General features: G+C 25.9%; 1 pseudogene; it reads right to left on the bottom strand.

Moving 5' to 3' along the window:
- Nucleotides 1-5,191: 5,191 nt before the first annotated feature.
- On the bottom strand, nucleotides 5,192-20,350 carry LOC113859945 (annotated as a pseudogene).
- Nucleotides 20,351-24,296: the final 3,946 nt, after the last annotated feature.

Genomic DNA, 24,296 nt, shown 5'->3' with positions numbered 1-24,296 from the left:
TGAAGTTAGGAATTCAGATTTTTATTTTCATTTTTCCAAGTTTTTTTAAAATATGTTTGCTTTTGTTATTTTCATTTTCAAAGACCATTATGAAAGATTCTTGTGTTGAGAACTGAGTTACCATGCCCTATCACATGGTGAAAATTGTGAAGTATAGCCCTAAAAGTGAACTTATGTTAATGATGGTACTTTCGAATTGACTTTTGAGTGTTGAAATTGTGAATTGTAGCCCAAAAGCCTAAAAGTAACTTAGTAGATATTAGAGGACAATCAATTACACCCCCATCAAACCAATCCTATGGCCTATTACTATTCAATTCTAACCACTAAGCAATAGCACCCCCACTCGATCAACGAGCATCACGTTATGTTGTCACAAACAAATGGTCGAGTTCCTAACAAATAACTCTATTTGGGTGAACAAAGAATGTTTTGGTTGGTTTGATAGAGTGGGTTGTGTTGCCAAAGCCATCTCTTATAGACTGCAAAAGCAGTTCTAATAGTGGCAAAATGTTAGAAGAAATGAGATACAAAACAAATACAAGTGTCATTAGAATTTATCAAGGTGAAATCACTTAAAACAACTCATTTATCATTTTCAATATTTTTAAAGTTGATATTTTTATTTTCTAAATATGAAAATGAAAACAATACTCAAACACTCAAAACGTTTTTTTTCTTGTTTTATTAAAAATAAAAACAAAAAATAGTTAAACCAAATGAACCCTAAACTTTATTTTTGTGACCATTTATGCCTTATTCAGTAAGCTTTAAACAATGATCCCAAAACTAATGCATAATAATATTTTTTTCGAAACCCTCCATAATGATCTATTTATTTTTACGTCATCCAACATGAACATTATAGTATTGTTATAAGTAGTCAAATGCCTCTACTTGGGTTAAAATATGATGGATCATAAGCTTTGTTTTTATATTCTAAAATACATTTTATATATCATCTTTCTTATTCCTAAACTCCATACTTGGAAGTTCATTGACTTTTGGTTGCGATGATAAACATACAAAAATGCTCCATTGGTAGTGTTCATACGCTGCACTTGGCCTTTCCCCAACTTTATGATTCATTATCCATCTTAGGTGCTTGTTAAAATGGATATTATATCCTTCACCCATCTCTTTCACAAGTCTAATATTGCAACCTTCGTCTCAAGATACAAATTCACATGTTTGAATTGCATTCTAAATGAATTTGGGATACGCTCTGACTAATATTTTGAAGGAGTAAGAAACTGAACTTTATCAAAGGCTAGATTTTAACTTCTTTTTTTTTTTTTTAAGATGTTCAAATTAAATTACCTTAAAAAACAGAGCATTTGAATCAATTAATTAAAATTATTTCAACCAAATATGTAATCTTAAATTCAAATCTTAATAAATACAATTATGTTAATTATTAAAAGAGAGACATTTATCATTTGACACATAATAGTTTTATCCGATTTTAACATAATTGCTTTCTATAAAACATACCTATGATCTAGATTAAAAATATAATTATAATACCTTTTATATAAAAAACATTTTAAAAACAATAATATTTATAAAAAATAAAAACTTATTTAATATTTTCTTCTGTTTTTTTATAAAAAAAATAAAATAGAGTATTTTCCTATCCTAATTATGAAAATTATAGAATAAACTTTAATAGAGTATTTGCTAAAAAAATTTATTAAACATATATTTACGAGGTAATAATTACACTAATTATACTATTTAATATCATAGATATTTTTAAAATAAAATTTATATTTAAAAGTAATATGATTAATTTAATTACTTTTCTTAATCTTATTGATTTAATCATTAATTTCTTATTAAAAAAATTCATAACGAGTGATATTAAACATTTGAAGCAGAATCATTAATTATACCAATTTGGACCATATATATCGCAAAACTGAAATATTCAGGACAAATAACAACTTACCCCAATTTATCATAGACATTACACTAATAAATATCTACGTGCAATTAATGCACTAATAAATCAGCTTCACACTAGTGCCAGCGGTGATTGACAAAGAATTCAATGTGCAGTATTGTTAGTTTTGTTGATAGTCCTTTTAATTTCTTGTGTTGAGAAAATGATAATTTATCTATAGTGAATTTACATATATCATGTTAGTCTCAATAAATATTACATCTTGATTTGATAATACATATGCATATTTTAAATTTAACTTATTAAAAATAAAAAATACGTAAAATAATAAAGTAAATTTTATTCATCGTTATTTTAAATTTAAGTATTTTATAAGTATAATTAACTTTAAATCAATAATAAATATTTTTTTATCACTTTATACATCTTAAGTTAAATCTAACTGATTTTATTCAATAAAAAAAATAACAAATGGATCACTAGGAACATTTCTTATCAAAATATATGTTAAAGGCTGTGAATCATTAAATTAATTCATATATTAATGTGCCATTCATTAGATTATTACTATATAGTAAATTTTGTCTATATAGCATGAACGTTCGAATAAAAATAACTTAATATAAAATCATAAAAATTGCCAACGTTTTAATATACTATAAAATAATTATACTAATTTGTTGTAAGATAAAAATTAATAATATAAGAGGTTAAACAATTAATATAAGAGCTTTATTTTATTAAAAAAATTAGTTGAATAAAATAATTTAAAATTATAAAAATAATCAATTTAAATTAATTTTCACCCCATGCTTTTACCCCAACCAATTTTCCTTGAAATTGCCAACAGTTTTTTAAGTTTAAACAAATTAGACATTTAATCAATTCATCAACTTTTCTGTTGATTGACCGATTTGATCCAACTTTTTTAACAAGGTTTCAAGGATATAGGTTTAAATTTTGTTCCAAGAATCATAAATTTGAATGCAAATAGCTGACAAATAATTTGATATATTATTAATTTTTTGAGACCTGAATCAAACATATAATAATAAAAAGTGTAAAATATAATATAAATATAAAAGCATTTAAAAGTTTTGTTAATTGCAATCCTTAGAATTGAGTTTAAGTATCCAAAAATAGAAAATGTTTATAAAAAAATACACAGTTATTGTATTGAAGTCATAAAAATATAATAAATACTTCTCTTTCTAATAAAATTTTACTATTATTAATTATTTATGCTCAGTTCTTAAGTTAATGAAATGCATCATTTAAACTATTTAATTTTTAAAACAAATTTTAGTAATAAAATATTTTTTTCATGATGATTTGTAAATATTTATTGTATTTAATATTAATTAAAGAAATTTTAATAGTTATCAAAATTAATAAATAACTAAAGTTCTCTTTTGGTTGGATAAAGAATAATGATTTGGTAAAATGTTAAGTTTTTTATAACTTTATGTTTAAAGTTCTAAATTACTTTTCAGAACAGATTTCCCTTACTTGAACCGAATTTTTTTTAGAAAAAAAAAAGCAATTCTTTTAATAAATTTTATAGTATAAGTCTATATTATTATTGATCTCTTTTTAAGTATTTTCATTAATATTAAATGTGTGTATATATATATATATTATGTTCAATTAATAATAATTTATTGATTGAATTAAGTATGAGAATTCAAAGTGTTTACAAAAATATTTACAATGAATAAATTTTTTATTCATCAAATGAGTTTGAATTCAGGCCTAATTAATTACACTTATGATTCGAAAGATTTTTAGATGTTTTTAATTTATATGTTTATTTTATTAATTCTTGATTATTATTTTTTATTAAATATTTAAACATAGCCCTGGTTGGGTGATTTTTTCTGAGAGAAATATTAGTTGCATGTTTTTCAAATTATAATATTTTAATACACTTTCTGTACTTAGTTAATTATTTTAGAAGTTATTTGTTTTGTAAATTAATTATTTTATTTTTAAAAATGATTTAATAAAAAATTAATGTAAATAATATATTTAAAATAATGTGATTCTCCTTTCCCCGGTACATATTATTATATATTAAAAAAAAACAGATACAGATTTTTAATGTTGATATCATATTATATGTCAATGAAAATAAGAGTTTTATTTAATATATAATAATATTAAATAAAGTTTATTTATTAAAATAAAACTCTAATTTTGATTAATACACAGTATAAAAACACTTAAAAAAATAGCAAATTAATTTTGTTTCTTGTTATAGTGTAATTTCGTTGCAGGAGATGCCGAAGTAGTGGAAGCAACGCGCTTTCCACTAGTTGAGAATGGATTGGGTTTGTTTTCAAGGTTCTATCTAAATGTCTAAATTTAGGCCCATTATTTGGTTATTTTAGGTTTGGTCCAATTGACAAGTTATTGGACGTTTGGTCACTGTAAGAAAGGAAAAGTAATCTAGAATATCTATTTATAGGTCCAAAATGGTCATTGGGACAGGCTTAAGCTTCATGGTTTTGTGGACCCAAAGTTTTTAATGCAACAATGTTGTTGACCAAAAGAAAAATATGCAACAATGTTGGTTAAAGGAAAAAGAAGTAATTCAAAAATATAAAAAACAGAAGTTATAGTTTGTTGAAGTTCACTCTTGAGTAGAAAAATATTAATTATTGCATGTTATTTTAAAAAGAAAAGGTTAGTGCATGTTAATGTGTTTTAAAAATTATATGTTGGAATTAAAATTAAATTTCGTTCAGGGGTATATATACCTTGTTATACATTAGTAGTAGAAGTATAAGTAGTTGTTATAATCGTATATAGATCGAATCCATGTAGCATATGTTATAATCAGGATTAGGTTAGGGTAGATTGACCATGCTTTGACCTTGCTAATGCACTATTATAGACTCTGAGGAGAAGGATGATTAGTTGATTGGGGAGAGTTAGGCGAAAAACACCATTAACCATTTGAAGTAAAACTACACTGAATAAAGTATCAGTGGATTTAGAAGATGATTATGCCTTACTTTAAAATCATATAATGCTATATTAGATTAATAAAATTCAATATTTATAATAATTATGAAGTAATGTAATTCAAACAAAAGTTGACATGCAACAAAATGTGTCAAAAATTCGAATCCCAATCTCTTGCAAACGAAGTAACTTTCTTACTATCGATACAACAAATTATTACTATTTTGCATAAATTTACATATCCATATACAGCAAACAAATATAATAAATAAAAATAAAAATATATAGTACACTACAAATATACCATCCAATTATAATTCAACTACAGTTATAAATTACTGGACTGTCAATCAGAATCTCTTCTGGTTTAATGATTGGTCCAGTTCTAAAGATATTACTACAAAAATTAGGTTTTAACTTCTCCTTGGTCTAAGCAATAACGAGGAACAGAACTCGATACAGAAGAATCATTCCAAACATGATAATGAGATCAGCCCACTTAGAATGTCCCATTTGCACATGCCATGTCCCAGCCAGTATTTCTCTACCGCTTATTGTTTTGGAACCCTCATCATGATCCAAAACAAATGACAAGCCTTCAAATTCATTCTTAAACGACCCCTGGAAAGCATAATTGAGGAAGGAAACATAGTACAAAGGGTATTTCCATAATGGTTTTGGGAGATCGTTTGGTAATCGATAGAAACCACCTGTCAAAATCACAATCCCTTCAATTCCACCAGTAACGATCACACCCATCAGAAAATTTGGAAAGATACTCCCAACAACCAACATAAGGCTTTCTACCCCCATCACAACAGCAAATAGGATAGAAGCCAAGTATAGAAAGCGTTCAAGTTCTTCATGCAATCCAGAAAGGTAATAAACTATTGCTCCAGGAATCAGAGATATTATTACAATGTATGGAATAGTTGAGAATGTGTTGCTTATAAGAAAGGTCGTAATACCATAGTGCCCATTTAATATCTCACGTTCATATACCTGACACAGTGAGGGGAAACAATTTCAGCTAGAAATCAAGTCAAATTATCACTTACCAGATCACTTTGTGGTCTTTTCAATGTAGGCTGGAGAGACACTTGTACATATCCAAATTAAATTCTAAAAAAACAATTAATTAATATCTTCAATTTTATTTAGGAGTCTCCAGGGTAAAAAAAAAAAGGGGTTAAACTCATTAGAGGAATAAGCTAGGAAGGAGAAAAAAATGAGATAGAAAACTTTTAATTTAAGATAACTTAAAACTATGAGTTTACATAATTTTTTTAAGTTCTCTTTGCGTTCATAAACTTCAAAATAAAAGTTTTTATTAAATAAATATTTTTCTTAATTTAATTCTCAAATAAAGTCTAAAGATATTAATTAAAAAGTTTAAAATAGATTTTTTTTATTTAAACTATAATAATATACTTTATTTTTGGATTTTTATTGTATCTCAAAGTAAGTTTTTTTTTATAAAATTTACTAATTTTTAATTAATATTCATAAAACATTTGGTAACAAGACCTAAATTTTAATTAACTGATAACAGACAAATGTTTTCATCTTTCTTCCTCTCATAAACGACTTGGTTGTGGGTGGCAATTTGTTTGATTTAAATATTCTAATTAGTTTAATAAGTTTTTTTTTCAATTTTAATTCTTAACTAATATTTTTAAAAATGACACTTAACTAGATTGATTTTATATCATATAAAGTTACACCGGATAAGAAGTGAAGCACAGGAGTAGCATATAGTTAAATAAAACTTCAATTTATAGAACATGAAATTTACCTTCATTTCCTCGATTAATGGAGGGAACCCACCAATAAGTGTAATGAAAGTCAGAACTGAATTTAAAAAAGTAAGCAGCGATCCTCGACCCTGAACCATGCACGAGAGAAAATTGCATTACCCTTCAGGCTTCAACTTTGTGCATCATAAACATCGGAATAAAACATTATTTATTACCCTAAAATCAAATTTTATTTAGTGCCTAATAGTTGAAATTATTATTCTTTTCATCCATTCGTTTATTTGATTTTTCAGTAACGTTAACTTTAAAAGTGAATTCGTGATGTTAAAAAAAGTATATTAATTACTTGTACCTCAATTCGTCCAGAAACAATTTGTTTGGCCAAAGTTTATCTAACAAAGTATATCAAAATATTACACACTAATGGAAAACAAATATTGTAAATAGACAGATAAAACATATCATTTATTTATAATTCAATATTGGATTATTCATTATTGATATAAATTATTGTTAAAAATTAAATTATCAGTACAAGTATTGTGAGTAAATTAATTTATACAAACAATTAACTTTGACCATTTATATGTTGCTGTACAACCATAATTTACTGCTTTTCTCACATAGAAAAGAAAAATCTCTACCCTATGTGTTTGTCTAAATACAATAGAACGTTCATCAACTCACAAAATGTTAAATATAATAGTGATGAATATATAACAGAATACCACATAATAGAATTTAAAAAAAAAGAGGTCAAGAACTAAATAATATATGTATTAATGTTAAAAATCAAATTAAATAAAAATAATAGTAACTAGATAGTGGGTAGTGGATGGCATAGAGAAGAGAGTGAAAGAACAATAAATAAATTTATTATTAATATAAAATGGTCAAAAAAAATATTAAATTATAATTTTATTTAATTAGTTAAAAAATTCTTTCCTCCAAATTCTCACAATTTTATATTGAAGCTAAAATTGATTGAGGGGAATTTAAGTCCCCTTCTCTCTCCACCTCTTTTCAAAATTTTAAACTAAGTGAAAATTTTATAAAAATCTTTCAACTCCCTCCATCTCATTCCAAACCAAAGTAATAATATGTTTAATCTGTGAGTTTTTTTTTTTTTTTACACACTAAGGATATTTTTAGTCCATCATTAAAAATTATTCTTTTAGAAGATAGAGAGATCACCAAAGTGAGTATAATCTCTCCCAACAATTAATTTTAATTCTTAAAAGCTTAAAAATATTTTATTATTCACTCATTTAATCTTTCTATATTTTACATAAAAAATCAAGTTATTCACTATTTTTTTACTAATAAATTAAGAATTAACAAAGAGTTTTTAAATTTTTAGTAACTAAAATTTAAAAAAATAATAATTTTAAAGCTTAATTTAAGAGTTCAGTCTAAAATAGTTTTGTATAAAGCTTAAGTTTAACTTGATTAAAAAATTTTAATTTATTTTATTAGCTTGTTTATGACCTGCTAATTTTTTTAATCAAACATTGAATACATTTTATTTTTAATTTAGTATTTAATAATTCTTTATACTAAAATATTAAGCAAAATAATAATAAATTATAACTATTTATCTAAAATAACACTCAAATATTATATAAGATGATAAAAAATTAAACATTTTTTAAATAAATATAATAAATAAAATTATAATTATATATATAATTTATAAACTATGTCAAAATCAACTTATTTCTCATCTTTATTCCTTTTGTCTCTCACAACTCCCTTGGGTTGTCTTTAAGATTTAAACAAATATTAATAAAGTGAGTTTGAATAATTCACGCGTAATCATGTTTCTAAATTCTGGTGAACTGTGCAGTGGAAGAGAGATGAGGATTGACTGTGTTGGGGTGGATTAGTAACCAGAAGCATTCAAGCTAAGTATCTTCAAAGAAGATGTGAGAGATAAATGAGCACGTGATGATAAGAAAGAAGTTGAAGGGGTAAAATTAAGATTTTCTTTTATTTTTTTTAAATTTAATATAATTATTAATTATTTAGTAATTAATAACTGTAATACCCTCCCAAAAAAGAAAACATGAAAATACCAAATCTCAACTGTATAAATCAACAATTTAACAGTTAAAAAATTACCTCTTTCTTATTTATTTGTACAGTTAAAATTTAGTGTAAATTTAAAACTTACATCTAGTATCAATAGATCCTAATATATATATATATATATATGACAGAATCTTTTTACAGTTATGTAAATTTAAAAAAATTTATACTCAATTTCAGTCTTTTATTTAATTTATATTTAATATATTATAATTACAAAAAAAAAAAAAAAAAGTCAGATAAGTGTAAGAAATATTTAGACTAAACAGAAGAAGAAGATACTATTGATATTTTACCTGAATAGAACCTTTACCGAGGCCGAGTTGATAGAAGATAGACCCCATGCTTACAGCAATTGCCACAAAGACAACAAAACGTAACCAATAATTGCTTATGTCGCGATAGATTTGCAGTGAAGATCTTTTAGTATGAACGAGGCACTGAGTGAGAAATCCAGCGTGGATCTTCTTCTTCCCGATTGCACCCGAATCCTAATAAACACGTCCCAAAGTTAATTATTCACATAAATGGTATACAGTTCAAGGTATTCTTTCTAATGTTATATATTCGAGTTTCCTTTGAAATACTTTATCACTAGTTTATGATAAGATAATTCTAGCTTATTTTATATAAAAAATAATTTATGATTTTATAAATTATTCTTAGTTTATTTTAATAATTTTTTATATAACATTAAAATAAGTTATTATGAGTTATCGTTTATAAAAATAAAATAAAATTGAATGTATTGAAATAAATAATTATTTAAATATATTTATCAAAAATATATTTATTTTAATAAATTTTGTAGTTAAATTATAATATAAAATATTATTTTAAAATGTTTATTAAATAAGAATTTGTGCATGGGAGTGTAAATGGAAGGAATGCAACATCAAACTTACGCTTTCACTTATTTTTGCCACTTCATTCTGAACTTGATGTCTAATCTCGGACGATTTATAAGAATTTACAAGGATATGAATAGCTTCTTCAGTAGTAACTCCTTTACCAAAGCCTTCTTCAGCATCCTGAAAACAAATCAAGTACGTTTCAAATTTTCAGCTATGTAATACCCCTAATCGATTTTCAAATCTTCCAATAAACACTAGACTCTGCAAGTTCGACTACCTGAATAAAATCTTTGTTTATGGTCCTTAAGTAATGATCAGAAGGATTATGGAGAGATGGGCAAGGAAATCCATTTGAAGCAAAAAACTGCACTGAATGAGAAGTATCATTATATATATCAACTTCAAGTTAGTATGTGCCACTCTAGTCTCTACAAGGATTTTAGTTCCTAACCTGATTTGCATCAGAGGCCGGTCCAAAATACACTGTTTCACCTGAAGACAGAAGACAAAGATCATGGAAAAGTTCAAACACTTCACTACTTGGCTGATGGATGGAAGCAACAATAGTCCTTTGAATTCCATCTCTTTGATTTAAACATGCAATTCTACTCATAACATAATAGGAAGCTGCACTATCAAGTCCACTACTTGGTTCATCAAGGAAGAGAAGTTTTGGGCGTGTTAAAATCTCAATGCAGATGCTAAGTCTCCTCTTTTGTCCCCCACTTAGGCCTTTAGAACCCCACCCTCCAACCCGTGTGTTAATGGCATCTTGCAGACCCATTTCTCTCAGTGTGATTTCTGCTCGTTCCTTCTTCTCTGCTACTGACATGGAGTTTGGACATTGTAGCTGAGCTGAGTAGTATAAAGTTTCCCCAGCAGTTAAACATGACAACATAGCATCATCTTCAGTTACATAGCCCTAATTAATTTCATGTGATGTGGGAAAGAGGTTAATAAAAAACTTTTTTTTACAATTGTATATTTCTTTTTTCTACTAATACTAGTAATTTTATGGAATTTTCTCTTACTGATGTTCCATAAGCCAGTTCTTGTTTGTGGCCATTGATTAGAATCTTCCCCGTTCGCTTTATGTTTGATCTCAATCTTCCTGCAACGTTGTTCGAATCATACACACATGATAGTTTTTTTACATAATAACTAGCTTTCAAGTTCCAACCACAAAAGAAACTTATTATAATATGCACTGTTTTTAACATTGCTAAAAAAAGTAACAGATAAATACAGGCATATATTAATAGAGTATATAAAGGTATTAAATGAAAACTTAACATGCTTATCATGATGCGTCAACTTCATTGAAATTAAAATTTTGTAGTTATAATACATGAAGTATATATGTATATATGGCTCAGAATAATAATATAATAAGCTAGTTCTTAGTTCACCTGCTAAAGCATCAAGAAGTGTGGATTTGCCACAGCCTGAAGGACCCATTATAGCCAAAAGCTTCCCTGGCTGAGCATAACCTGTAAGTCGATGTAGAATTTGTTTTCTAATCTTTCCATTTGTAACTATGGCCTCCACATTCTCCCATGTCACAGTAATGTCATCCTGTTTTTCTCCCATGTCAATTTGAATTATTTGAGTACACCCTGATCAACTTGCAGGTGATTATTTATAAGTGAATTTAAGCTAGAAAAGCAACCAGATTAAATTATTGCTCTTTATTTTATTTTTATGGCAAAAGTAGGTTCAACGATAAAATAAAATTAAATAAATGTGTGGTAGATCCCAAAAGCCCACAAACATTGGACCCTTGTACTAAATTTAGTTAGCTGGTTTTAGTCGACCACAATTAATGCATGGTGTTCTTTAACTATAATATATCTATTTCTCTAGGCATGGCACCTCAATTTTATATCTTTGCTTCAATTTCTAATTATGATAAGTTGCATCACAGTTACTTGGCTTGTCTTTACTTCATTTTCATTTTTATTAAATATATAATTTTTTGAAAAAAAAAAGACTTTCAAATTAAACAATCTTATAAAACAATCATTTGCACAAATTAATTAGGCATGCTTGAAAATATATCCACTCAATAATAATAATAATAAATATATCCAATCATAAAATATCATAAATATATTAACGTTTTAAAGCAATCTGTCATGTCATTAGGTATTACTAAAAATAAAAATAAATCAGATTATTAAATAAAGTCCTATTTATACTATTCAAATTAAAAATCATGTAAGAGTATTGTATTAATTTAAAAGCTAATGATCATATGAAAAATGTGTGTATAATTTTAAAATATCAGCATTAATTGATATATGAAGGAAAAGTATTTGTTTGATATTCAGATAAAATATAATCAATTTAATTCAATTTGATGCATAAGAGATATTAAATATATAGATTTTAGGAATGATAATGGGTAGGATATGGGTAGAGTACTATATTACTCATTTTCATACCTGCATTTTAAAAAAATACTTGTACCTAGCTCCATACTCACATGAGGATGAATATTAATTTCTGTACCTGTACCCTTTGGATACTTGCATACCCATACCCATTACTTGTACTGATTTGAGAAAAAAAATATTTATAAAAAAAATATGCTTATATAACTTTATATAAATAGTATAATAATATAAAAATTCAATATGTAGTTACCAAATAAAGTACAAGCATAGATAAAAAAATAAATATTTAAAGATCACAAGTGCTAAATGTCTTGTGAGATCTGATCAAACGAAAATAACATAGTGATAACGAGAATGTGTGGTCGCTTGTGTGGAATCACTTGGTGACCTTTTGTGGCAACATTGACAACTAGCTCTAATGAATAACGTTTTATACTTGTTGCAATAGGTTTTAATGAAATAAGAGTAAGGTTAAGTTCAAGTACTAAATGACAACGAGAAGTGGACACCTGAAATAATTTTTCTAACTTTTGAATATAAAATTATAAGAAAAATAACAAATTACAATATGCTTATTATTTATCATTCACTTTATGAATTAAATATTAATATGATTTTATTAACGAAAATATTTGTGTGAAAAATATTTTATGTGTGTCATATATAAATAATTTTTAAAAAAAAAGTCAATCTCATATAAACTATATAATAATTAAATTGTATTAGCCTAGTTAAACAATATAAAATAGTAAATAAATTTTTCTATTAAAAATATGAACCAAAATAATTTTTTTGATTTACTTTATTATTGAAAATATTTTTATATTAATCTTATATAACTTTACATAAGTAGTACAATTAATATATATATATATATATATATATATATATATATATGCGGGTATGCAATGAGATAGGTACTTAGATACCCATACAAACATCTATCTCCATTAAAATTTGTAGGTATTTATTCATACTTATGTAGTGGGTAAATATTCTACCTATTGTGGATAAATTTTGAAGTGTCTATAGGGTTCTTTACCTATTGCCATTACTAATAGATTTTATTAGTTTAAAAATTAACAGAATAAAGAAAAAAACATGTATTTTATCCTCTTAGCCTATATACTTGACGTATAAGAATCTTTTAAATAAATTCTCTTTAATAGAAGTGAAAATTATTTAAATAAATAGTGTTTAGATATCATGTTATAAATTTAAATTAAAGTTGATATGAAATACTTGTTTTAAATTAATAAATAATTATAAATTTTATTATTACTCTTACACTTTACCTAAACAATTTATATTTATTTATTGTTAAATTACTTTTATTACAATTATATTCTTATATTATTTTATTATATTGTTTGGTTAATTAAGTATATTGGTCCCTTAATTTTTTATTTTATTTTAATATTTTATTTTCAAAAGCATTTTACTTTTTTGTTTTCTTCCTCTTACTCCTCATCTATGTCCCAAGAATATATTTCTTAGAATTGGTGTTCTCATATTTCTTCTCTTGGTCTTACTCCTCATCTATGTCCCAAGAATATATTTCTTAGAATTGGTGTTCTCATATTCCTTCTCTTGGTCTTTCATATCTCTTCTTTTTCTTTTTATTTGTTGTTAATATTTACCTGCATGCACTAAATTCTCATTTTCTTCTGCCCCTTTCAAGAAGCTTACTAATACCTTATTCAACTCATGTTCTACAGCTGTGGTGATAGCTCCCATGTTGCCAAGATCTAGCTGAATTTTTTAAAAAAATATGATGTGTTTTTGTCAAAGTTTGAATTGAAAAAAAAAAATAGATCAAAGACATTGATGGAAACAAATAAAAAGAAGAAAAATTTGAAAGGAGAGGTAAAAAAAATAAAAATTATAAGAGACAAAAAGATAAATATTTAAAAGAATTAAAATTAAAAAATAAATTTTTACAATAATTTTAAAAGTTAAAAGATTAAAATAAAACAAAAAATAATAAAAGACTATAAAGTAAACTAAAAAAAAAAAAAAAACTAAAGAACCAATCTACTAATTTTATATATATATATATATATATATATATATATATATTACAATTTGAAACAAATAAGTATATGAAGTTATTTTAACAATATATTAAATAAATAATACAAATAAAATTGTATTTATAATGTAGTTGTAGAATTATAATCTGACTAAAAATTAACTTTTATATTTTTTTAAATAAATATATAGTTATTGTATTGAAGTTATAAAAATATAATAAAATTTTATTACTATTAACAAAATTTTTAATAAAATAATCTCCTTTTATAATATGTCACATGTATTTATAAATATTAAAATTGTCTTGTGTGAACTAGCTAGTTATGGACTGTTTGGAGCTCTAAATGTGAGATCCGGTGAAAATCAAACGAATATTTTACCCATCACCTCCCTAAACCCGCCTAATAACTTTAAATGTTATTAAGTTATTTAAGATTTGGGCGGTTTTGTTCTGTCCATCCTAACTATAATAATTTTACTTTTTTTATTATTTTATATAAACTTTTTATTTTTTTTAAAAAAATTATGTTTACATTTATAAAATTTCTCTTATAGTATTACACAAACTTTCAAATTTTATGCTAATATCTTTATTTATATAAATTTCATAATAATGAATATATTATTTTCTTATTTTAAAAATATTTTAATTTTATTAAATATTTATCATTTGAATATATATTCTTTATTATTGTAGAATTAGATTAAAATATTTTTAAAAACATTTAAATTTTTAAATAATTTTATCATATATATATATATATTTGTGCATAGATTATTACTTTTTAATAATCTTTTGCATCAATTATTTCTTTACTAGAAGAAACTTAGTAGCACTTTTAATATTTCAGTGTAATTAACTTCTAAAATTAGTAAAATAATTTTTTTAAAAATATAGATATCATCAATATAATTATCTTAATAAAATTTCATATTACACTGAAAATTTAATGTAAAATACAAAAATAGCATTGAAAAATACAAAATTTTCTTAAAATCATTTTATTACAAACTACTAAGAATTGATAGGGTGTACGACATGATGTATTATTATTTTTAACTTTCTTTTGATTTTCATATTTTTAATATACATATACCAAGAATACAATGGATCTTAATAAGCATATTTTATTTTATACAATTTGCTTAAGCAATCTAATTTATTTAAACTATTCAAGGCATGAAGTACGCAAATGCAACGGCATTCCCCAGTTTGGGAGGGAATAATAGAATATAACCATAACACAATAGATTTTTCATGTGGATGCAAGGGACCATTCATTAAATCACCATCAATATCAACACATGCATTCAACATACCCATCCATCACCAACCATATTACCACCCACCATGCAACTCAACATACAGCATTCAATCCCATTCATCAGTCCCATACTGGATTAGGGATGTTTGGAGTTTCTATTTGAATCAGTTTCAATGTTTTCAAAAACATCTCAAATCATTCTAAAATCAACTTGTGAATTGCTTTCAATAGGTTTTAAGAATGTTATGAAATTCAATTTAAGATAACATAAATTTATAAAGATTTAGAAGATTTATTAGAATTATTTTTTATATATTTTTTAAAAAAATTAGTATAAAATAAACATTCTTTCTCTCATTGTTAATTTTAATTAACTTTTAAACAAATTTTAAATTAAAATTAAAATTAATTAATTTATTAATGTCATAATTTTTAAAAATGATAAAAAATATGATTTTAATATAAAATACACATAAAACTAAATGCTAATGTCAGCAAATGAAATATATAAAACTATTTATTGTTATAGAATATAATTAATTTACAAAATATCATACACAAAAACTAATAATAATATAATATATATTCTTAATTTTCAAGTTTAGTTATTGATTAATATATAAAAATATTTTTAAAAATTATAAATTAAAAGAAATAATTATGTGAAATTTTAAAAAGTATACAGAGTTTTATATTTTTAAAATTTGATTAAATTATTTTATATTATTTGATAGTCTAGTAGAATTATTTTTTATTAATATTATAAAAAAATTAATTTTATTAAATAATTAATTAAATATAACAAAATTACGAAGTTTAGGTCATAAAGTTTAAATTTAAATTATCGGAAGTAACCTAAATACTCAAATTAACTCCATCCTTTTACGTAACTTTATATAACATAAAAATTAATATATCCATATTACTTTATCTCAACATACAATAAATTATTGAAAATATAAACAAATATGTATTATTAAATTATGTATTTTAGAATTTAACATATATAATCATGAGAGAATATTATGATATAATTTATTGATTAAATCAATAAAGTATATTTTTCATAATAAATATAAATAATAAATTTCTTGTTTCAATTCATCCTATTATCCCCTACGCACACACATAATGGTAACATTTATCACACAAAGTTATTATAAAGATAGAATTTATAAAATTGTTAGTAAATAACATATCCATTGCCACATTTGTCATCAGGCAATTTTTGTATTTAGTTCACATTTTAGGAATCACTGTTATTCTGATTCCAGTTCTACTAAACTTTTATGCTCTGGAACCACTGATGGCTGCAGCAAAAGGCTTCAACTTCTCCTTACTCTTAGTGATGGCCAAGAACAGAACTCGATACAGAGCAATCATTCCAATCATGATAATAAGATCAACCCACTTAGAGTGACCCATTTCAACGTGCCATGTGTCACTCAGTATTTCTCTACCACTCATGGTTTTGGTGCCTTCATCTTGATCTAGAGAAAATGTTAAGCCTTCAAACTCATTCTTGAATGATCCTTGAAAAGCATACTTGAGGAAAGAAACATAGTGTAAAGGGTATTTCCATAATGGTTTGGGAAGATCATTTGGTAGTCGATAGAATCCACCTGTTAAAATCATGAGCCCTTCAATTCCACCAGCTAGGAACATGCCTATGACATAGTTTGGAGAGATACTCCCCACAACCAACATTAAGCTCTCAACCCACATCACTATGGCAAATAGCAAAGAAGTGAAGTACAAGAAGCGTTCTAATCCTTTGTGCATTCCACAAAGGTAGTATGCTATTCCTCCAGGAATCAGAGAGCTCATGAGCATGTAAGGAACAGCAGAAAATATGTTTCCAATTAGAAAAGCTGTGATACCATAGTGCCCATTCAATCTCTCTCGTTCAAATACCTGACATGATGATAGATGGAAACATTTTCAATTAGAAATAAGAATTAGTACTAATCACGTTATCTTAAAATACAGTACAAAATGACAGAAATTTTACCTTCATTTCCTCTAAAAGTGGAGAGAATCCACCAACAAGGGTCATAAAAGTCAGAACTGACATAAAAAATGTGAGCAGCGAACCTCTCCCCTGAAGCGTGCATGAGGATATTGTATTACTTATCAACTTTGTTGGTTAAAGCAAAGCATTTGGACCAAAGTTTAGTGTTGTATAATATATGTTGTTCTTCAATTAAAATTGGAGTTTTATGTTAGTAATCTATATAATAAATAGAAATAGCAAAATGAGCTGCCCGACTCATATAGACTGGCCCATGACGGGTAGTGGACTTTTGGGTCGGGCTGAAAAGGTTCAGATATAATTCAGACTTACCAAAAGTGCCCAAAACGGGTAAAACCCAGTTTTTGCTGGCTTTTGTGGGATTAACCTGTGTCGACCTTGTCAACAAACGTTACAAAGTTGAAACTCTAATTTTAACTGGAGAACAACGTAAAAAACATCTAACTGCACATAAATTTTGTCCTATGCTTATTATATATGATACCTGAATAGATCCATTACTTGTGCCAAGGTCATAGAAGATAGAGCCAATGCTTATAGCTATTAAAATAAAGACCACTAAACGTAACCAGTAATTGCTTATGTCACGAAACAATTGCAAGGAAGATCTTCTTATAAGAACAAGGCATTGGGTGCGAAATGCAGCATGGATCCTCTTCTTCTTTATTGCACCACAATCCTAAAAGCATGCAAAAGTTAGTCTTTCAAGTATACGAGTCTTTGGGTTTGTGAAATTATTCTTCGATGTTGTAGTCTTAGTGGGAGGAATTTAACATGAAACTTACACTTTCACCTATTTTCGCCACTTCCTTTTTAACTTGTTTTCTAATTTGAGATGACCTATAAGAATTTACAAGGATATCAATCGCTTCTTCTGTGGGTACTCCTTTACCAAGGCCTTCTTCAACATCCTGGAAACAATAAGAACAATAAGATGAATCAAATAAGTTTCAGGTTTTTGGCTGCATTTTCCTTATTAGAAGATAGACTCCTGAAATGTAAAGCACTAAATTAGTCCCTGAAGTTGGCACTACTGTTCAATTTTGTAAATTATATTACTAAAAGGAAAATTTAATCTTTAACTTTGACAACAACAAATTAGTTTGGTCCTTGAAATTGACATCACTAATAAATTTGGTCACTAGCATTAGAAAAACAATCCAGATAGTCCCTAAATTTGACAACCATTAGTTAATTTACTCCCTAAGGATCAAATCAATTGATGTGCAACAAAATTAAGGACTTAAGTAATTGATAATCAGGGTAAAAAGTAATCAATGATTATCAAAGTTAATGACCAATTTTACCTTTTTATACTGTTAAGAACCAAATTGTATCAATTTTGGGAAATAAATTGACGTTCTCCTCCAAAATAGCCAAACTTGAGAGTTTGTGTACCTGTTCGAAATCTTTGTTTATGATCCTTAAGTAATGATCAGAAGGATTGTGGAGAGTTGGGCAATGGAAACCATTTGAAGCAAAAAACTGCACTGAATCAAAAGTGTCACTATGTATTTTATCAACTTCAAATCAATATGTGCTTCTTTTTAACTATTTTTATTCCTAACCTGATTTGCATCAGAAGCCAAACCAAAATATACTGTTTCACCAGAAGACAAAAGACAAAGATCATGAAAAAGTTCAAAAACTTCGCTGCTAGGCTGATGGATGGATGCAACAATAGTCCTTCGAATGCCATCCCTTAGATTTAGACTTGCAATTCTACTCATAACATAATAGGAAGCTGCACTGTCAAGTCCACTAGTTGGTTCATCGAGGAAGAGAAGTTTTGGGCGTGTTAGAATCTCAATGCAAATGCTAAGTCTCCTCTTTTGTCCCCCACTCAGGCCTTTAGAACTCCACCCTCCAACCCTCGTGTTAATGGCATTTTGCAGACCCATTTCTTTCAGTGTGATGTCTGCTTGTTCTTTCTTCTCTGCTATGGACATGGAATCTGGAAACTGAAGCTGAGCTGAGTAGTATAAAGTTTCTCCAGCAGTTAAAGTTGACAGCATAGCATCATCTTGTGTTACATAGCCCTGATTTCACACGGTGGTAGTAGCGACAAGAGAGGTTAAGAAATCTCCTTTCCAAAACAATTACTTTTGCCTAGAAAAAAAAATGCTACTTTTTTTCTGAGGTAGCTTTATGGAATTTTATCTTACTGATGTTCCATAAGCCAGTTCTTGTTTGTGGCCATTGATTAGAATATTCCCTGTATGCTTCATGTTTGAGCTCAATCTTCCTGAATCGTGGTTTGAATCATATGATAGGCATTACATTTATATAACTAAAACCAGATCATATCAAACAAAAGAAATTACCTCTTCTTGTTAAACTATACTATTTTAGCATCAAGACAATAGATGCTGACCAAAAAGAAAAACTTAAATACTCTCCTTTTCCTCCAACGTATAACTATTGCTAATGTAATTTCACATGACCAACTACCTAAATGCTGTTCTAACAAGTAATTCACAAAAAGAATTTAAAGATGCATAGAAAACTTCACACACTTGTCTAAAATTCTTTAACCTTCCTTTAAAAGCAATGGTTGTAATACTAAAAAAGGATGTCACTATTCACTCAGCAATCAGCATGATAGCAAGTTGGTACCATACCATGAGACTCATAATAAGCACGTGTATAGTAAAGGACATCACCACAAACCAAATATATAAATCGTACTAGTCTTGTACTAATTACCTGCTAGAGCATCAAGAAGTGTAGATTTTCCACATCCTGAAGGGCCCATAATGGCCAGAATCCTTCCTGGCCGAGCATAACCTGTAAGACCATGCAGAATTGGTTTCTTTTTCTTTCCATTTCGTACAGTGACCCACAAATTCTCCCATGTCACTGTTATGCCCTCCTTTCCCTCAACACTTGCATTCATTTCTGTTAACTTTATGGCATCACCTTCATATGTAGTAAGAACTTGTGGGTTAGTTTGCAAAACCTTGGGTTGATCACGTGAATGAAGAAGGGTGGTCATTTCTCAATTTTTCAGTTATGTATGAATAGTATATGTAGATGACAGTGAAACTAAGAAAAGAGGGTATGAAGATAAAGGAACTTGGTTTGGTGAATTGTGCAAGTTATATCTATATAGTTAAAGACCCTGTTCTGCTACTGATATTTTCCCAGCCTTTTATTTGAGTAATAAACAATAAATGAAGAGCTTTTTTTATTCTATGATATTGCATAGTAAGAAAGTATGGCGATTTAAACAACGACACTTATCTAAGGGAAGAGTTGATTTTGTCATTTTGGTTTACCCTTTTCTTCTGTTACAGAGCACAAGCTGCGATTCTAATGCTGCAAAATACATTCCTTGGATGCACAACGCCAAACATTCAGGACAAAATATAGATGCAATTCTCTAGATATTTTTAATTTTATTTTAGAACAATCTTAAATATATGTTTTTTTTGTTAAATAAAATTTAATTTCAATTAAAAATAACAAAAATATTTTTAAAAATTATACATAAATTATTTCCTAACATTTATTATTAATTGCTAGGCTATTACCATGCCCTCAATAATGTACAACACACATTCCAAGTCATTAATGGTGAGAAAATAGACCTTAGCCGCACTCATTTATTCTCTTATGGGCTCTCACAAATGTCTTAATTTCTATGGGTTGAGATAACTTTTTTTAATAATTTTTTTAACGTGTATTTAAAATTACATTTTAAAAGTATTACATATACTTTATTAAATATTTTATATTATTATAAAAATATGTATTAAATAATTTTTTAATTTTAAGATAATAAATATTTTTCAATTTAATAAAATATTTAAACTCTTTAACATATATCTTTAAGCACATTTTTTTAAAATATCTTTAAAAAGTAATAGCATACTAGAATTCTACTATAATACCTTCTTAATAATTTTTATTTTATGAAATAAATATTAATAAAAGTTCCATGCATTTATTATTTAAAAAATATTTATCATTTTTTATTTAATAATTAATTTTTCAATAAATCTGATTTTAGGGTTTGAGTTTAAATACTTAAAAATAATTTTTATTAAAAATAAATTATTTATTATATTAGAAATAAAAAATCATTTAGATGCTTTCATGTTTATTATAATCTTAAAACTAAGGTTAAGAAGGCCATCAAAAAATTTGTGGATGCATAAGGATTCCAAATTATTCAACTTTTGATTAGAGTTGATAAAACAAGTTATCTGATTCATTTGGATCAACTTACTGTAGACAACAGACATTAGTGTGTTAAATTAGAAAAATTTAAATTTAATTTCGATCTATATTTTTTTTAAACATTTTGCTGGTTTTTGTAAACTTAGCCTATATTAAAAAACTCGCGATTTTATATTTTAATATGAGAAACTGTCAGCGAGTGTGAAAAGGACAGAAAGAATATTCAGGTGATTTCAAAAATAAATAAAAAATTAACACATAACAGACTTTTAATTAGCTACATTATTATTTAACACTCACTAAATTTAAAAAATACTAAAGACTAAAGAAGAAGAAGAAGAAGAACTAAGACAAAAAAAAAAAAAAACTCACAATGTAATCATCTTACATATTTAAATTTAGAAAACATTACAGAAAAAATTAAACAAAAATAAAAAGAAATATTAAGTCCATATCAAAACTAGTATATAAAATGAATGAACGAATGAATCAAATGATAAAAAGAAATTAACAAAGGATTACTTTGCTGCCTTCCTTTCTACACATGATAGTCACTGAAATCCCTCCCATGTCAAAGAAAAAAAATACCTTGCTCTGCGATCACAAATGCAACACTTTCTCCTCTGAACATTTGGCCTTCTCCTCTAAAATGGTGGCACTCTCTGAGCTAGTTTGTGTTTGTTTTGAACCTTCTGAGTTAATAGGTACATAAGTTTTCCATTCTTAAAAATAAATATCTAATATGTTTTGTATTTTATTAATATACATTCTATTATCTATTAAGGAAACAGCAGTTGATAAAAAAGACAAAAGTACTTTGACAAAATGGTGTGTTTTAAACTTTCTTAGGTAACCTGTAATTTTCTTCCTAACTTGAGATTTGTTTGAGGCGTGATTGAAGGAGCACATCATGATATGTTACTTGTTAGAATATAAAGATAACCAAATATTCAAGGTTCAATATTATCAAGATGATCAATACACACCATATAATACAACTCCATCACATGTCAAATCAACTTCGCCTCAAATTAACTCGCGGTGTTTGCGCGCGATTGAAATTGATTAATTGAAGGTAAGAAATTTATAAATTATTTTATTTTATAAAAAATTTTAAATAATTTTTTAATATATAATTTTTTTAAATTTTAATTAAATTTATTTAATAATTTTAATTTAATTTTTATAAATATAGAATGAGAGGAATTATTATACTTGTATATTGAAATAATAAAATTCGAAAAAATGAAAGTGTGACGTTTGAGAAAAAAATTGATTTAAATAAAATAAGTGATAAAATTGGAAGTATTAAGAGAAAAAATTATTTTTTAAAAATTTGAAGAGATAAATTATTTCTAACTTATGAAAAAATTTATTATTTTTTATACTAATTTTTTTATCTCATAAAAATTACTTTAAAAATTTATTAAAATTGTATCCAAGTCGTATTTTTCCCCGTCTAAATTCTAAATGAAAAAAAAATGTTTAATTTTTGTATTAATTTAACAATTTTTAATAAATTATCGTTTTAAAAAACGGAAAGGAAACAAATAATTGCATTATAGCCAAAATAAATATAATGCAAAATAACATTTTCCTTTACATACATATGGCTTTTTGTTAATTAGGAATATTTTTAATTACGCCACAGATAACATTTTGAAAATAAAATTACAAAACAAGAATATTTATCCCCTTCTCAGTATTATTCTTATATTATCTCGCTTTATTTGACACAATGTTTTGGATAAGCATTTTGACTACGTAATTTCACTTTACTTTTTTTTGTACTTGATTTTACAATTATTTCTATTTTTGATATTTTACAAGAAATGTAAACGTTTAGTGTTCGATTGTAATATGAGAGATTAACCTCTCACCGACCGATCAAGCAAAAATTCTAATAAATTAGATTGAGAAAATAATATTTTTTTTATCACTAATAAAAAAAATATATATTGGTCCTTACAAATACTCCATTTTTATAAAATTCTTTGTTCCGTGTATATTAAAAAGATAATAAAGCAACTTCCAAAATCCAAACTCTTCCGACGAAGCTTTTGCTTTAATCCATATTATTATTATTATTATTAACCGAAGCTCTTGCATTTTTTTTTTTGTGAAGGGAAGGTAAGGAATCCAAGGGCAGCCCAAAGCCCGTATCTTTGTGACAAAGAACCGAAGCCCAATAGTGATCAAAGACCATTTTTTGAGGAATCTAACTTATGATATCACTGTTGTTGCTAAAAAAATTATCATATTGTTAATAGAAAAATTATAACACAAGGAAAGGTGATCCTTTTGAAATATTTATATTTATAAAATTTCATGAAAGCTATCAAATACCTTTTTTTTTTTTTATCATATTGGAAACAGGATCGGTTCATAGGGAGACAAGGTTGAGTCCCAACACCTTTTTAATATATATATAACATTCATTTGATAAACTTGTACCTGCATCACTTAATTGATATCTTTTTATATAATATAAGATTGATTAATTTTTTTAAATATGTAATCCAAATTTTAAAATTTATTTATATTTTAAAAATATATTATTTGTTAAACTAAAGTAATATAATAAAGTACCTAATAATTTTTTTTATAAAATTTATTTACTTGAATATATATATATATATATATATATATATATATATGTATGTGTTCAAGTTTATTGTGAATGTATATTTTTTATACAATTATAATATAATTTTGTATATTTATAAAATCAATACAATTATTAATAACTAAATTTTTTAATATATTAATTATAAAAATTAAATTTATTTTGATAATATATTTATGTTGAAAAATT

This window comes from Abrus precatorius, unplaced genomic scaffold, assembly GCF_003935025.1.
Source record: "Abrus precatorius isolate BTA unplaced genomic scaffold, Abrus_2018 Scaffold2, whole genome shotgun sequence".
NCBI classification, from domain to species: Eukaryota; Viridiplantae; Streptophyta; class Magnoliopsida; order Fabales; family Fabaceae; genus Abrus; species Abrus precatorius.
Note: the sequence above shows the minus strand (reverse complement) of the source record. Positions and strands in the feature narration are given on the sequence as shown.